Raw genomic sequence first — 16,826 nt, forward strand, 5'->3', positions numbered from 1 at the left:
ACCTTCTAGAGTAGTGGTGGCTGAAGCCAACCAAAGAGCACATTCTGATGAGGATTCAGATGAAGGAGATATCTGGCTTGCTTCAGTTTCCAAGATTATTTAACTGTAATAATAAAGGTATTTATCTTTTTTCTTTACTTTACAGATTATTGTTTCATAGGTTTTTCTGTTTTCATGAAAAGCATTCAACATTTCATGTTTTTCTGCATTAACTATCATAATATTGAATAGATTTTGGCACTGATAAAATGTAGAATATTATTTTGTCAAAAATGCATACTCTAATTGAATATTCTGCATCAAGGAAGAAAAAAATGGCATAATATTGCAAAATTTATTTATCCAACTTAACAATGGAAAATCAGTGCTTGTGGATAATATAACATAAAAAAAGGATTTCTAATGAAACAGCAAGTTTGAAAACAATATTTTAAGTCTTTTTATACCCAAAAACTAGAAATATTTTGGTCAATTTTGAGAGCTCAGAAAGGGCTTAAGTTTGAATTTGTAATAGAAGCAAAGCATGTAATAAACTGGCTGTGGTGCATAGCTGTGTTGGCCTCAGGCAGCTTGGGGCTGTAGTGAGTTGTTAATAGTAGTAGTAGCACTTTGGGTAAAATTCTAGTTGATTGACTTTTGGCTATCTCGGAAAGGGGTTAGGTTAGGAAAATTAAACTTTCAAGGATGGGTCTAAAGGCTGAAGTATGTCTAAAGAAATGTGCTAACTTCAATTTAGAGAATCTATTCTATAATAGCTCTTTAGAAGGAACCAGGAAAACTCCTAGCTATGATTTCTTGGCAAAACTGGAATTTCACCAAACACTCAAATTAGGCTAATAAAATAAAAGCAGACCTAGTAGGCCCCCTCTAGAAGGCCCTGACCTTTGATGGCCTTTAAAAATATGTGTGTTATAAAAGTGAAACCTTGCAAAATAGATCTTCTGCTTGAAGGAAGCACAGCAAAATTGTTTCAAATAACAGGAATTGCATTTTTAGAACTGAAGGCAGAGGAAAGGCAACTGGTTACTGAAAATTAAGGTAAAATGCTGTAAAATGACAGGTATAGACCTGTCATATATGCAAATTTCAGGGCCCTCTAGAGGCAGAAGGAGCAGAGGTAGGTACTTCAAAATACCTTCCCATGACATACTTTAGCCTTTAGACTCCTCCCTGAGAGTTTCATTTTCCTAATTTAACCCCTTTCTGAGATAGCCAAAAGTCAATCAGCTAGAATTTTACCACACTTTAGGCTATATCTGAGAGAGGATATTACCACAAATACTGAGCCTAACATGATAGGCCTATTTGAACATTTGGGCCTTGAATGCATTAGGCTATAGATCTATTTCTGAAAGTTTACACTTTAATACACAAATCTTGTCCAAGCTCATGATAGGCCAATGCCCTTTTGGGAAAAGGGGTGGCAGTAAACAGGCCTAGACCTTTTAACAGGGCATTTGACTTCTCAAGATAGCAAAAGCCCCTGTTTAAGAATTGATCCAACAATAGTCTACCCTAAGGGAGCTTTGAGAGACAAACTCTACTATAATCTATTTTTTATTTAATTTGAAGTCATTGTATTACCTTGATTAAGTTTAAAGCCAAAGTGAAGTTTAAATTCTTCTTCTTCAGCAGTGGAGGGCTTTTCAGTCGATACTATTCAGTCCTTTTCCTTTTGACTCACTCTGTGAGATCGACAGAGCTATGGAGCTGGTTTGTCTTATATAATTTGTATCTGCTCAGATTTCTTGAAGCATATCTTTTGATACTAGCAGTTGAATTATAAGAGAATATATATTGAGCTCTGTGCTGAGTATGGTCAGCAAGACTCTTGGCTGTTAGAGGAATTTTGTGGTGTTTGAAGCATTCTAACATTTTACATCGCAGGGTATACTGTGCAGACCTCAGCATATTACATTCAAATAGGCAATGATCTATTGTTTCATTCTTAAGATTACATGACCTGCAAAGGGGGGACGAGGGAACTTCGCCACTTGAATTAGGGATCTGGTGTGAAAATGCCTGAAAATTTAGCCCATTTGAACCTGACCGAATTCTATGATAAATCTTGGAAAGTTGCTAACTTGGGAAAGGTGATAGGGTTGGATTCTTATTATTTAGCAGTACCTCTGTAAGTCTCCAGCGGTAAATATCTAATGGGGATTGGTCTCCCACTTGGCTGGTCAATATTTAAAGCATTTTTTGCTATTTCATCTGCCTTATGGTTACCTATTATACCTGAGTGGCTTGGAATATACTGGATATGAGTTAAAATACCTTTTGAAGCAAAAATATCAATAATCCTAAGACAAAGAAATTGTCAATATCCATCTTATATTGAGAAGCTGAAGAAAGCAGCTCAAGGCTTGACAAAGAGTCAGAATATATTATAATATTTTTAATATTAACATTCATATATTCATTAACCATGAGGAAATCTAATGCCATGATTATGGCATTTAGCTCAGCAGACATTACAAATGAATTACCGTGTAATCTCTCTCCTGAAGCGATATTATGTGTTCGATATTATGTGTTCAGGCAATGCTCCGCTTGCCACTTTCTCATTCATTTTGGACCCATCTACAAAAATTTGGAAATGATTTTATAAGCAACATTATTTAGCTCGGCAAATTTTTTCTGAATAAAAGCAATGGGGGTAAGTTCTTTGGTCCACTTTGAGAAGTCAGTCTTTATTATGGGGATTGGCCAACTCCAATGGGGGATTTGGGGGAATGTGGGTGCAATAGATTTTACTGGCACTGGGAACTTCTTCTGGATATTTGCAAGAGGCAAGAGGAGTCCAGATAGACAAGGGGCATGGGATATATGTTAATTTTTCTCCACTTTGTTGGGGGGACCCCCCCCCCCCCAAGTAAGGAAGGTAAAATTAGAGTTAAATTAGAGGAGAATCTTGGTCTGATTTTAGCACAAATGAACTATTTTAGCAGTATTTCATCATGTGTAGCACTATAGCCCATACTTCAATTTGTAGCACTTTCGTGATACAAATTTTTTCTTTTTGTCATGGACAAAATGATGTGAATTTTTTAAAAAGGCAAAGGAATTAATACAAAGTGTGGACTGGATTTTTCCGTATTTGTTTCGAAAGATTTGTTCGAAGTTTGATTTAGCCAGGACCACCTTTTTACCGTGCTTTTTTCGAAATATTGGCGACAAGTTCGAAATAAACTGACACAAAAAAAAATAGAATTGATCTAAAACTAGTCCAACTACATTTAGCGGGCGCTGTAACACATTCTTTTTTTTTACTTTAGCACCAAAAATTGTTGTCAAACACACACATTTGGGCAATTTTAGCACTTTGGGAAAAGAAGCCTAAAACAATGAACCCCCAGAAGATTAAATAAAAAAAAACAAGTTTTTTTAACTGGAAGTAAGGAGCAACATTAAAACTTAAAACGCACAGAAATTACTTCGTATATGAAAGAGGCTGCTACCTCATCAACGCCCCGTTCTTTACGCTAATGTTTGACTCTTTCTCTCAATTCTTCTTTTTAAAACAGTAAAACATTTTAGCGTAAAGAGCAGGGCGTTGATGAGGTAGCAGCCTCTTTCATATACGAAGTAATTTCTGTGCGTTTTAAGTTTTAATGTCGCTCCTTACTTCCAGTTAAAAAAACTTGTTTTTTTTTTATTTAATTTCTGAACGTTTTTGAATCAATGTATATTTTGATTTTGGCTCTCCGCAGAGGAATAATCAAAACGAAATTTGTATATATATTTTTTTTTTTGCTAAATAGCTTTCTCGTAATTTTGATCGAATGATTTTGAGAAAAAAAGAGCGGGGGACGAAGCCTAGTTGACCTCCGATTTTTTGGTTAATTAAAAAAGCAACTAGAACTTTTAATTTTTTACGAATATTTTTATTGGTAAAAGATTTACGCAACTTATAAATTAGCTTACGTAAAGAACTTTTGTATTCTCATGTTTTTATTACATATATGAGAGGATTCGCCCCATCGTCAGTACCTCGCTCTTTACACTAAAGCTTAAATTTTATCCCAATTCATTAAGAATGACCCCTGAATCACAAAAGCCGTAGAATAAATAGTTGAAATTACTAAAAATACTTTAGCGTAAAGAGCGAGGTATTAGAAGGAGAAGAGACCCTCATATGGGTAATAATTTCTGTTTGTTTTAAGTTTTATTGCTGTTCCTTACTTCCAGCTGAAAAAGCTTTTTCACATTTATTTTTTAATTGTTTTTTTTTAAATAATGCTAGTAAATCCTGCTCTCCCTTCATGGAAATTTTCTTCTCCCATGACAAATTCTCGATGGAAAGTTCCCCCAGCATATCCCTCTCTTCTCAACCCCTCCCCCCAGCCAAAAAATCCTCCTGAAAACGCCTGTATACTTCCCAATAACCATTACTATATGTAAGCACAGGTCAAAGTTTGTAACTTGTTGCCCCTCCCACGGGGACTGTGGGGGAGTAATTCGTCCCCAAAGACATAGTTATAAGGTTTTTCGACTACACTGAATAAAATGGCTATCTCAGAATTTTGATCCGTTGACTTTGGGAAAATAATTAGCGTGGGAGGGGGCCTAGGTGCCCTCCAAATTTTTTGGTCACTTAAAAAGGGCACTAGAACTTTTCATTTCCGTTAGAATGAGCCCTCTCGCAACACTCTAGGACAACTGGGTCGATACGATCCCCCCTGGGAAAAAAAACAACAAAAAAACAAATAAACACGCATCCGTGATCTGCCTTTGGCAAAAAATGCAAAATTCCACATTTTTGTAGATAGGAGCTCGAAACTTCTACAGTAGGGTTCTATGATACGCTGAATCTGATGGTGTGATTTTCGTTAAGATTCCATGACTTTTAGGGGGTGTTTTCCCCTATTTTCTAAAATAGCGCAAATTTTCTCAGGCTCGTAACTTTTGATGGGTAAGACTAAACTTGATGAAACTTATATATTTAAAATCAGCATTAAAATGCGATTCTTTTGATGTAGCTATTGGTATCAAAATTCCATTTTTTAGAGTTTTGGTTACTATTGAGCCGGGTCGCTCCTTACTACAGTTTGTTACCACGAACTGTTTGAAACTAGGTAAATGATTGAATGTCGCTCCAAAATATCCTTTTTGTATCTTAGAGATACTACAATGAATACTACTACTACAGCTGCAACTACTATGACTAACCTAATATGGCAAGCTCTATTTTAAATAGCTAGAACCATTAAGGTAAATTTTGAAGCACTGAAGTCACTTGAAGGATGAAACTTTGTATCACAAGAGTATATTTTTACAGATAGTCAAAAGTAGTTTAGTGTTAAGTATCTTTGATTAATATCTAAGACACATTAGATAGAAAGGTTAACACCCTGACAATTGTGTCTTATTTCAGCACATTGAGACAATTTCTATTTGCTGGTCGGTAATTTTCAAAGTTGCTCTCAGCTAACCATGTTCCAGTCCTACATCCCTCCCCTAATGTTTCTCCATACATAAAGTTAAAAAATAACTTTTTTTCCACTGAAAAATTGTGCCAAAGAGCACAGTACTTGACAAGCTGTAATCCTTCATCCGTACAGTTACTTTATGAGGACGGTTGGTTCTACCTATCTTAACCTTTTTTCATTAGAGCCCAATTGTTCGAAGACGAGGGGCTTAAGTTAAAATAACAGATTGATAAATTCGGAACTGACTTTCACTGTTATTTTATGGTTGATAAATACTGCAAAATTGATAAGGCACCAGTAAATTTATCATCACAAATTTAAATACCTTACATTTTCTCTTTAGATTCGTAAGCCCCCACTCCCTCCAAAGACGATAGGCTAAAAGTGTATTATAATACACAGTAGTTTAGTCCTTTCATCAATGCAAAAATTTTGGGATATGTTATTATTCACACCTAAACAATAAAGGGATCTTTCGCCTTTTTGTTGATTTCTAACACCTCTATTCTTATAAATGCTAAAAATTCATGTAGTCAAAATGGGATTTTTTTGGTATATATGCTCCTCCCCACTGGGACATATGGTAATCATAAATGTTATAAAAAGGAGGAAGGGACGAGCTAAGGTTTGAAAAAAAAACACAGATTTAAGATTATTAGAGAATGTTCTAAGCAAATAAATAGTCGTATACTATATGCAAAAGGGTTAAAAAAATACTCAAACTTATTGATTTTGTTATTTGTCGTAGAATATACATATGAATCCCTTAATTTTTGACTTAATCGAAAAAAAATATATATAATTATAAGGAGTTTCAAATTTAACGTCAAATAAAAAGTCAGAACAGGGGGCGGGGTGACCAAAAGAGGGTTTCTATCCAAGTAGGACATTCGCTAATTTAAACCAAACCATCCTTCCAAAATAATACATTTAAGGAAAAAATTACTTTTGACAGTGAAAGTTCAAAAAATATTTGGGCGAGAAATTGGGTTTAAAAAAAAAACAGAAGTTTTTCACCATATTAGAAAAGGAGCACAGTCTTTGGCAATCTGTCTTCCTTCATCCCTAACATCAGCAAAAGCTAGCTAATCAGCTTAGATACCAGGGGGCATTTGTATATTTATTTAAAATGATATTTATTTAAAAGTTCGTTATAATGAAAACTAAATTTTTTAAATTGCCAAGTTAATTTATTTGCAGAAAAACCTCTTGGTATCAATTTTTGGCTTAAGATTTTAAATCTATTTTTAAAATCAATATAATTACTACAAATCCTTATCTTTTATTATTTGACAAAACATGTTTTAAATTATTTGGATTATTCTTATCCATCATATATTTATATTCTAGTTGACTTAAAAACAAGTCAGCTATAAATGGGCTGGCATCCCCCCCCCCATGGGAATTCCCACGATTTGCTTGTACAAATCACCACCAAATCTTATATAAGTATTGTATAAAACAAATTCTAATAACTCAAAAATCATATCCAAGCTGTAACATCTCAAGTTAACTGTGGTATTAAAGCAATTTGTCCATATAGCTTTTTTATTATAAGTGTCTATTTTTAAGAACCTTTTACTAGATAAGAGGAAAGATTTCTTGATAACAGTTTTTAAATTATCTAACACTACATTAAGTGATAAATTAGTATACATTGTCGCAAAATCGAAAGACTCAATTCTTTTAGCTGAAACCATTGTTAAAGACTCTATCACCTGCAGTGAATTATTAACACTCCAATATGGATTAAAATTCGAAAACTTTTTAATACCAGAACAATAGGTTTTAAGTTTATTTACAATTTCCTTTAAAATTAAAGAGAGGTCAGTAGCAGCAATGCGGGTTGGACATTTAGCTGCTCCAGCAATAAACCGTGGTTTAGGGGGATTCTTATAAAATTTTACACTCCAATATAGGAAAGGGAACTTTTTATCATTGTCATTTATTTTAATATTAAAATTTTTTAAAAGTATTTCTTCAGTCTTTTCAATTAAATTCTCATCCTCTAAATTTACCTTTTTGTAAACATTAGTTGTGCATAACTCCCTTTATATATATATATATATATATATATATATATATATATATATATATATATATATATATATATATATATATATATATATATATATATATATATATATATATATATATATATATATATATATATATATATATATATATATATATATATATATATATATATATATATATATATATATATATATATATGTGTATGTGTGTTCCCTTGAATGTCTGAAATCTAGCTAATGTCAATATTCACTGGCGAATGTTCGAAATTTCTTTTTCTATAGTTGGATTCAATTATCTTTGCAAGTCAGCTTCTTCAGTCTTAAGCTTCTTCTGTAGCAGTATTATTCCCATACATAGCACAAATCACTTTAATATATTTTTCTGGTATACCATATAAGGATAAGACCTTTGCTAACGCTCTTCTATCAACAGAACCAAAAGCTTGCTCATAATCGATAAAACTGAGGACCAAAGGTCTTTGACAACAAAGGGACTTCTCAATTATTAACCTAGGAGTGAAAACTTGGTTGACACATCCTCTACTTTTTCTTAAAACTTTGTCTATAGCATCTCTCAGTCTAAAAAGTATCATATTACTCAGTAATTTGCTACCTACAGAGACCAGACTAATGCCTCAATAATTACGACATTTACTCTTGTCACCTTTGTTAAACAGTGGTTTAATTAAGGTTTTCCTAAAATCATTAGGTACTTCCCCTTTTTCAAAAACCATGCTCATAATCTTCAGTAGCTTATTCCTAACCTCAGAGCCACCTTATTTAAGAAACTCATTTATCCCAGTATCAGCACCTGGAGCCTTACACTTTACATCTCATTAGTTCATATTTTAATGCTTTCTCCACTTTCTTTACATTCCTTTTGTTTTCACACAACCTATCACTCAGATAATTCTTGTACAAAACCCTTCTACTTTCTATTAAACCTAAAGCTTTTTCACTAATATTCCTAGTTGCAGTATTAGCACTCTTACCTAAGACACCATCAGCAACTTCACAAATTGTTTTTTTTTTATTATTCTATCCATCTTCCACGTTGTCAAATTTTAAACTCTCAAGTTTAGTATTCAAGTGTTCCTGGAAGTTTTTTCTCAAATTTTCATCCTGGAGTCTACCAACATTATAACTTTCTGGGAGGTAGTTATCCTTCCGAAATTTCAGCTTTAAATTAACCTTAGACACTACTAGATGGTGATCTTTACTTTAAACATCAATAACAGCACTCCTACACACCCTAGTATCTTGTACTGATCCTGCTAGTCTTTGGCTTACAATAACATAATCAATAAGGTTTGCTGTCTTACCATCACATGAATACCATGTCAACTTATGGGCCATTTTGTGACCAAAGACCATATTGGTTATAACTAGGTTGTTATGCCAACAAAACTGCCAAAGTCTATAGCTATTACTGTTTTCTTTTCTTACATCAAATTTACCTAGGCTAGGATACCATCTATCCCTATTTCTACCAACCTGGGCATTAGAATCTCCTAGCAAAAACACCATATTTTTACCTGGTACCCTGTCTATTTGCTCCTGTAACTGTAAGTAAAATTCATCTGAGTCACTAGAATCTCCGTAAGTCGGTTCAACAGGGGCATATACTACTATAGCTGATACCCTGAACTTTTTAGTCATAAAATGAGCAATTAGTATTCTATTATTAATACCTTCCCAGCCTAAACAAGAATTAGCAGCTTCCTTATTCATCATGAGCCCTACTCCCTGTCCATGTACCCCATCCTTCCTGCCTGAGTAAACAAATTCTATATCACCTAATTTCATGCTTCCTACCCCTGGGATATGAGTTTCTGAAACTCCTAATAAATCCAGTTCAAACTGTCTGAATTTTTTTCAGTCAAAATGTTGATACAATAGTCATTTTTTAACATTGTAACATTCCAAGTTCCAATTTTCAAGTTCTTTAAATCTTTGAAATTATTTTGGCCTCAGGAAAAGAAATGATCCTGGATACCAGTACAGGACAGGGACCAACATATCTTCTCAAGTATACACTGAAGCACTTTAGCCAGCTTAGAACCAGATAGCAAGAAGTCCCTGGGACCTCCAGTAAGTTGGAGGCTTTGTGCAATCCTGGGCCCATCTTGGTTACAACATGGTTTTCAGCACTTGATGATGCTCTTGTATCAGCAAGAGTTGAAATCCTGCACAGACAGTCCCAAGACTATTACCTCTGATTCATTATATATTCATGCCTACAAATATTATGCTACTACAGGGAGGCAACACATAGTAGATAAAATAGCTAGGAAAAAGTTTTTCATCCCAAAAATGCCCATCAAAACCAACCAAGCCAAGAATAATATGCAATAATCAGAATCCTGTGCGAGTGCTGTGTTGTTTACTAGGCTATAATTTCCCTAAGGGGTGCCACTCCTCAAGTGGGAAAAGTTGGCCACAAGTTGGTATCCAATTTAATTGTGACCAATCAAAGCACAATGATTATATAAATTTAGTAAAATGGATTTTATTGTGAAATAGTAAGTTTTAAACCATTGGTTATAAGTCTGGCAGACCAGCAGTACATAAGGAAATATGTTAAGAAAACTATTCTTACTTCATAATATATAGAGTAATTGTAGTTAACACATTTTGTAGAACCTTTATCTTGACTTCTTTCACTGTTTTAAATTTTGTTTTACAGACTTATAAAAAATAAACATGGATTTGACTGCATTTATCCATTCTCAAATAATAATAATTTTTTATGCCCTCTTTACATACAAAAGATGTACACAGAGGACTATGGAAAGAAACTGAAAAATATAAAAATTACACTTCTAAAGAAAATCATATATTTCATTATACAACATCTACCATGTAATAATTTATCACAAAATTAGCAAGAACACAATCACATAGATCACAAAAAATGTTTACTTTATTTGTAGGCTCAGAATATAAACTACTAATTATTTACCTGCGAAGCTTCCATTGCTGCTACTTTTATTGAAAAAACAAAATTAAGCACTTTGTAAGCTCTTAATAATGATGAATTTTCAATTAAAGTATGAGTTATCAGTTGTTTTCTGGCAAAATATTACTGAAACCTAAATAAAAGTGGAAAGGTTGGCCTTTGATTACCTTTAAAAATATCTGTTATAAAAGTGAAACCTTGCAAAATAGATCTTCTGCTTAATTGACTTCTTGCTATCTTGGAAAGGGTTAGGAAACTTTCAGGGATGGGTCTACAGGCTAATGTATGTCCCAGGAAGTATTTTAAAGTACCCACCTACACTCCTTCTTCCTCAAGAGGGCCCTGAAATTCGTCTTGAGAAAAGGTCTATAATTATTGAAATTTTGACAAACAACATTTTACCTTAATTTTCAGTTACTAGTTGCTTTTTCTCTGCCTTTACTTCTAAAATACAATTCCTGTTATTTGAGTAGAATTTTGAGCCATATAAATGTTTTTTATTTCAAAATTTAGGAGATGTATTTGCATATCTGTAAAACCTTATAGGCTAAAATGGAAAAAAAAGCAAAGTTATGAAGCTGAGAACAATTTTGTTGTACTTCAATTAAGCAGAAGATCTATTTTGCATGGTTTCACTTTTATAACACACATATTTTTAAAGGTCATTGAAAGTCAGGGCCCTCTAGAGGGAGGAGTGGAGGTATTGCTTCAAAATACCTTCCCAGGACATACTTTAGTCTGTAGATTCATCCCTGAAAGTTTCATTTTCCTAACCTAAACCCTTTCCGAGATAGCAAGAAGTCAATTAACTAGAATGTTACCCTCATTTTGAGTAGTAGTACCTGAATACTAACATCCAACTCTAAGTTTTAACATCATTTACTAAAGAGGTGTAGGCTAAACAGACACCATCAGTTTATTTCGAAAAAGTGAAATTAGCAACCTAATCTTTCCCTTTAAAAAAATTAAGAAATGATAAACTCTAAAAGACAAGGTAGAACAAGCATTCAACTTACAAAATGGGAATATTAAGAATGTGGCTTGCCCTAACCTCCAACCATTTTTCTTCCAATAATTATGATGTTGCTGCTGCGAGTGTTTCCAGTTCGCAGGATTTGGAATTCGGTGTGGCGTACCTAAAATTCGGTAGAAAATGGGTAGATGACGTCCCGCTTTCGGTAGAAAAATCAGTAGGGAATTTCTAGACATGACCAAACCCTCTAAGTGCATGTTAAATTCCAAAAATGCTCAATTTTCTACTGAAGTCCCAGATCAATTTAGAATTAAACCATTCTACAACGGTCTATCGACTTTCGATTGATCATACGACGATTTAAAGCAATATTTTCTTTAAAACTGCAAAAGAGTAATGAGGTGTTGTTTGATCTCGTGTTAATAATGACGGTTACGAAATATTGCAGTCGTTGCAAATGCAGCATTTGCAGTGGTTCTTGTAAATCGCTAGTATACCAATATGGTATACTCTTGAGATAGCGGCGGTTCTAAAATATTGCAAAAGCGGCATTTGCAGTACATACTGCAATTCTGCAGCACCTGTGAATCTGACTACTCACATAAAGAAAGAACTATTTTCATGTATTAATAAAATTGGCATTTGGTTTTTATGCCTACGTTTGAACCAGGTATGTTTAGACACGAATATATTGCCTGACACGCGCGTAGACACACAAGCTAAGCTAGACGCGCATGAGAACAGGGCTTAAGAAATACACTTTCAATACACTCAATTATTATTGATTGAATCCTATTCTACATAATCAGATACTGCTCATCATAGTAAAGCACTTAAAATCGGACTTCAACAAATCATATATTTGGTTAAAATGATTAAAGCAACTGATACGCATCTGCAAACGAAGGATACAAGCCTATGATTGCATCAGTAGAAAACGTTGATTTAATTCTAATCTATTGAATTCAGTACCTTTCATCACAATAAATCAATAAAGCATACTTTGGTCTTCAAACAATAATTTAGGAACAGTGGCAGTTTCAAATATCCAATGCAACTCAAAACAGAAACTTTTGATCTTCTACCGTAGACATACATCATTAACATTTTGAAGCATTAGCCTAGGATCGTATCGATTCATACATTGATTGAATTCTAATCTACTTAATTAGGGGCTTTTTATCACAATAAATCAATAAAGCACACTTTGGTCTTCAAACAACAATTCAGGAACAGTGGAAGTTTCAAATATCCAATGCAACACAAAACAAAAACTTTTTCTATTATAGACTAAATTTGATCACTCATGTACACTCTTCAACTGTCGCAGATGCTCGTACTTCCTTAAGCCGTTTCTCTAGTTCATGATCAACTATCAGCAATGGAGAATGCATAATCAACCTCTTCGTCCCTCATTTGTGACGCAAGATGGCAGATAAGGTCAGCGTCGACAATCTATTTTGCTATTAGTCTTCACTTCTTTTAAAGTACTGAAAACTTTTTCTGCAATATTATTCCAGATAGGCAATGAAAAGAAAAAGTAAATAACGTGCCTTAGATTTGCGAACCTTGGTCAGCCATTTGGGGTAACAATGGACAAAATTAATCTCCAATATTCTACTGGCGACTGATACAGATCCTTCAGGACATCATCAGAGCTTTGTTCACACCATTCCGAGTCAATGGCAACTCTAAGACATGTAGGAGGGAAACGCTTAACTAGAAGTGGTGCAAGACTAGAAGAATTGAGCTTAGCAGCATTTGAAGGCTCTATAAGACAGGACATCTCATTCAAATCATCATCATATACGAGCCTGGTTTTGATCTATGGAACTGCTCCCTTGTAAAATTATCTTACTGTGAGGTATTCCTTCATCTTTCATTATGGTCTACCTTAGGGTCACGCTCTACAAGCTCTAAAATAGTGAGTCTAAGCCATGTAACTTACTATAAATATGTTAATAATTAATATAATTAGTTACTTAATTAAGTACTCCCTTTTAATTTGATTTGAGATGGTTGAAAAGGAAAACAAATTCGATAAACTACACCATTTTTAAGTGAAATGAGAAAAGACAATGTCGGTTCTTCTGTTTCCCATTCATGATGTTTTAGTTGAAGAGCAAATGCCACATAATGGAATGAATGAACTAGGTCTAAGTTGTGGCTCCGGGATTTCGCCGAATGGTGCTGTACGCAGTGACACCTATTATGTCCAATTAAAAAGAAAAAAAATGGCAAAAAATCGCCAAAAATTGGTAGAAAATCGGTATTTTGGTAGGCTTGAAATTTATTCGGTTAAAAGTCCGAAAATCGGTAGATCTACCGATAAATCGGTAGAAGTGGCAACACTGACTGCTGCTATTAATTACATTAAAATAAAGAGTACCATAAGATACGGAGAAAGAGAGTCATCTATTCTTTCTGTTAAAGGCCAGGAACTAGCTATTGAGAACAAGAAGTAAATTCTTACCAAAATTTAACGTATTTTATAATTTGTTGAAAATAAACGCCTGTTTCAGTGATATCATTATTTGGGAGATAAAAACTTATCACTAAATGCCATTTTTCTTGAGCTGGAATGAAGGGTTAGGTTAGCTTTCCATTTTTATTCTCGTTATTTGCCTGATACTGTGAAGTGTCTCTGGATAGTGACTTTTAACACACATTCAAATTATGACACTGACGACTCTAACAAAACTTGGAGTTTTGACATTCTTCTTTGTTATCATTAATTTTTTACAAAATCAATACTGATATCGATCAATAACGCTGAATTATAGATAGAAAGTTATTATGATAATTGGAGCGTGGTCAATATTTTAAATATCGTCCTTTAACTGTCATTGTTCGCCACAAGTCTTTACAAATTTCACTAGCCAGTCTTACTTCCCTTCGTTTTTCTTCACGACTGGGACTTTTTCGTCGCTAAGACGTTGATTTTTGCGATTAGCCCCTTTTATGCCTTAATCTCTGATAATAGGAATCGGACATTTGTGGAGTAGTTTTATGCCTTTCGCTTGAAAAATTAATTTTGTCTATAGCTAAATCCATTAGTAAGAATGGCATTTTCTATATATATTCATTAATCTAAATCCTCAAACAAAAATATGTTGCAGCAAAAGCTTAAAAACATATTTTATCAGTGCAATTGTTAGTAACATCGAATCCCTCTACTACAAAACAATTTTGTTAAGTAGGATGAATCTACTCTGCGTCACGTCTATGGGGTGTAAACCTAACTTACACCTACTTAATGTCGTGTTCCATAGTTCTAATACTTTCTAAGCAGCCAATTTAACTAGACCAAAATGCTCGAAACATTTAGACAAAAACTGTGCGAACCTCTTCTAAATAAACTTTGCAGATGAACCTCTTTTTTATCTCCAAAAATTGTAAATTTAAATAGATGGTGAGTAAAGAACAAAAAACGATCTCGAGAGGACTTTGCTACTGGTACCAGAGGGTTAATATATAATGATAGCGGTTTTATGACCAGAGGTCTTATGAATGGATAGTAAAACTTAGAGTTTTAGAGATTTGCAGACAATGGGCTGCGGGATAATGAAGTTTGACTCCTTCACCTTAAAAAAATTGATTTGTTGAAAATATGACTGCACACAAGGATCAATTTCTGTGCGATGAAGAGGGTGCTTATTAGTTGAATCATTTTAGCAGACAAAAAGTGCAAAAACTGCTGTACATTATGAAGATAGTCTTAATAATGATATTTTGGCCAGCAGGGGAGTTTGAGCCTCTAAGCTCACGTACCTGACTGACGAAAGAGAGAGAAGTTTATTAATATTAAATAGAAGACAATACAAAATACAATTGAAAATCGAATTACAATACACTTAATTCCCCTCGAAAGGCTCCATGGTCAAGGATACAAGGGGGATAAGAAAAAAATAATATACAAGCAATAAATTCAATATAGGCAATATATTTATGGGGGACACAATATAAGCAACAAATAGGAGAAAAAAACATAGAGAACATACCTGAGGCCTAGGAATCAAGGGCAGAGAAGACAACCACACACCACAAACAGAACACAGGGGACATCAACTCTTCAGAGAAAAAAAAATATTATTCTATTTGATTCTTTATTAAATGATCCTTAAGAATCCTTTTAAAAGTCCCAAATGAGTTGTGTATCTGCACTGAAGAAGTTAGTGAATTCCAGACCTGTTGACAAGCAATGCGGGAGTTAAAACATGATCGAATGGTAGGTGTAGGCGGAATGTAGAGACATATAGTTGACAAGTTTATCTTATTTCAAAAGCAATCACGCACTTCTTTTTATATCTATTACCTAACTTAAGCATAACAGTTCAAAATAGGGATGAAACCTTTTAATCGACAGTGAACAAATATAAATTTTTTTAACTGTATTTTTCGAACACATATACAGTGTTCATCATAAGCACTAAAACCTACTTCGAAATATCCTGTTAAAAAATTCAATATCTGTTAATTAAAACGTCGATTAAAATATACTTTTGTCATGGAAAGACAGTGTGGTCTTTGAAGTTATCTAATTATCTAACTTACAATTCCAAATTGGTTCTAACAATAAAATTCCAAATTGGACCAAAAATTTATATTTCAAATAAAAGAGCTTCCATTTCGGTGAAATTTCAGAGCAGATCAATGACATACTTACCATAATCAAAAACAGTCAACACTTCCAAAACAGACTTGACTCTAACAGATTTAATTCAAAAAATGTCCCGAAGAATACTGGTTTACTGTATTTAAATGGTAAGTGCCTGTACACCAAGCCAACATTTGATCTCAAAACAATCACATGGTGTCGTATGACAGATAACAGCTTTCAGGAGTACTTTTACAATTGGGGTCAGTCAGTTGGTTTTAAGATGCTCACAAGAGAGCAAGAGTTTTTGTTGTTTATCAGTGAAGCCTAGAGGCAAGCGCGAATATTTAAATACTTAGATTGCATACAATCAGTACATTTTATGAAAATATGACGAATTTTAAACGTAGTTTTTTAACTATAACCTGTTCTTTCTTCCGAATTTCAGACTGAGTTGAGACTTTTAGGATTTTTTTTTTCGGGGGGGGGGGGAAGGGATAATCGGTAAAGGCACTTGTAGATTATTTTTGGGAGATGAGAGAAAGCTATGTTTTGGCTCTCACGAAACAGTATGCGCTATGTTTTTTTTTTTCTTCTTTTTATGCCTGTCACCTGACATGATCTTTTCCCTAGTCTTTTAGGAGACGTTATTGAACAATTCTTCATTTAGAATGAGTAATTTGCATACAGATCCAGGAAATGGCTAACAAAAACAGTTTGTTTCGATAAATTACTTTTGACAAAAGTAATTCAAAAATATATTCAATCGAAAGGAGTGGAACTATCAAGAGAGGTAAAATCGGAAAAAAATTGCACTTTCTAATTGACA

This window comes from Artemia franciscana, chromosome 5 (genome assembly GCF_032884065.1).
Source record: "Artemia franciscana chromosome 5, ASM3288406v1, whole genome shotgun sequence".
Classification (NCBI taxonomy): Eukaryota; Metazoa; Arthropoda; class Branchiopoda; order Anostraca; family Artemiidae; genus Artemia; species Artemia franciscana.